Source organism: Megascapheus bottae, chromosome X (genome assembly GCF_031878675.1).
Source record: "Megascapheus bottae isolate mThoBot1 chromosome X, mThoBot2.hap1, whole genome shotgun sequence".
Classification (NCBI taxonomy): Eukaryota; Metazoa; Chordata; class Mammalia; order Rodentia; family Geomyidae; genus Megascapheus; species Megascapheus bottae.
In genome coordinates, this window is record NC_143547.1 from 28,425,748 (window position 1) to 28,428,122 (window position 2,375).

Here is a 2,375-nt window from a genome sequence, read left to right on the forward strand (position 1 = left end):
AAAGACTCACACTGAACTGCCACCATCTCCTGCCGATCTCGCAAATATTCTTTTCTAATACAGAATGAAACTCCAGAATGTCTTATTATATTTGATGCAGAAAATATCTAACCACAAATACTACTTTCAAAACCAACATATCAAGTTTATTTTATTAGAATGTATTTACTTCTTCACAACATTAAGACAAAATGCAAGATTCAAGATTGCAAATATATATTTTGAAATGAATATATATTATATACACACAAAATACATATGTGTTATGAATCTGTCTACCTAGATACATAATGTATATATCACATAATACATATGTATCTAAACATTTACAGTATTTTTTCTTCTTTTTTTATAATTTTTTAATGTACAGAGGGGTTACAGTCATATTCGCCAGAAAGAAGGTGTATTAATTCTTATATATTGATATCCCTTCTTACGTTTTTGTCCCATTTCCCTCCCCCCGCCCCTCCCCTCATTTCCCCCCTCCTACTTCAAATAAACAAGTAAACATCTACATAATATACCAGGTAAGTAAGTGGAATACTGTAACAATGTGAGATTAATCAAAGGGAAACACGAGAGAAGAGAGAAAGACATAATACATTAAGAATAACAGTCCCTCATAATTAAGCTCTTGTTTCCATTGATTTGGCCTCCTCCTATATGGCCTTATATATCTAGGGTTTTAGCTATTGTAATCCTCTGCTAGGAGAGTTCTAGATGTGTACTGCTTATTACAGATATTTTTATAGTGTTTCAGGTTCTGGGGGCCAATACAGCCTCCGTCGATAAAAAGCGGTTACAATTTGAGGGCACCTATCATTAGCCTCTTTTGCCAGAACCAACTCAGTTTTACTCAGATTTTTCCACTTCATGAAGAACATCATTTCTCCATGATGTTCTGTGACACCAAGTATTCGTTCAGGCTCAAGACCCCTAGTAAAACCACTTGGAGTGTCACCAGCATCTCTTTCATCATCTGGTATGCTACCATCAGATTTACTGGCAGATAAACTCGTTTCCTGAGAATTGGTAAAAGCTCTGATTAAGTCATGACAATCTAAAGTTTCTTCTGGTTCCCAGCTATTAACAGCATCTGAATATCCCTTCCATTTCAAGAGATATTCTACCTTGCCTGCTACTACACGCCGGTCCACTATTTTCTCCGCTTCAAATACTTCAATTTCTGCTTCTTCAACTTTTTCAGAATTGCCTATTTGTCTCTTTCTTCTTTTGGAAGTGGAGTTTTCTTGGAGGCCATCTTCTAATCGCAAATTTGAGGAAATATTATTAACCACCTCAGATGCTCCAGGTGGTGATCCTGCAGCACCAGCAAGCGATCTAGCCAGTGAACCTCAGGTTCTAGTCACCTCCAATGTGGATGTTCCTTAATTGTTTATGGTAAGTCTGGGGAAAAGAGAAAAAAGGCCAATATGAATAAATTATGAAACTTCCTAAATCATGCCTACAGTTGTAAAATACATCCATGACTGTGCCATGCTCCTTGGCTTCAACCTGACATCTAGTAGTAGACAAACAATGCAGTCCAGATAAGCACTGCCAGGGTGTTTAAAGGTCAATAATTTCCATTGAAATACAACCACAAAATAGGTCAGGCCAATCCCCCAAATATCCTTAGCACGACACACCATAAGCAAACTCTGAAAATCAAATCAAACAAACAAACACACAAAAACTCCTCATGGCATTTAGGGAGAAATATCTTCCTACAGAGGAACAATGATTTAAAAGATAATATGATACATTTCTCCTTTGAATCCAGAAAAGTCTGTGAGGAAATGGTATACTTTTCAAATGTAAAGAACTGTCAACTCTGAATTCCAGGTTCAGGGAAAATAGCCTTCAAGAATTGTGAGAAATAAAGACATTGTCAGATGACAGAAAATTTACAAAACTTCTCTAGCAGGATGTATCAATAATGACCATCTAAAGGAAGATATCCATACAAAAGGGAAACAATAGTACAAGGATGCTTGGAACTTAAAAAGACAATCACAAAGTAGGTAAAAAAATCAGAGTGAATATAGTAGACATGCATTTCCTTGTACAGGTTTAAATCATATTAAATTGTTGAAGGAAAGTTGAAATACCATGTGATATTTGAAAACAACTATATAAAAGTAATAAATGAGATTTATATTCCGAGAGGTAGACATGGGCATGAATGGATAGAATATCTCTACCAAGCTCTCAATACAAGCTCAGAATCTCTCTCTCTCTCTCTCTCTCTCTCTCTCTCTCTCTCTCTCTCTCTCTCTCTCTCTCTCTCTCTCACACACACACACACACACACACGGGCACACACACACACCACCACCACTACCACCACCACCACCAACAACAACAGCAAACTA

General features: G+C 36.7%; 1 pseudogene; it reads right to left on the reverse strand.

Annotated features, from left to right (window-relative positions):
• Positions 1-746: 746 nt before the first annotated feature.
• LOC150040660 (chromobox protein homolog 3 pseudogene) overlaps positions 747-2,375 on the reverse strand; it is a 2,767-nt pseudogene continuing 1,138 nt past the window's right edge.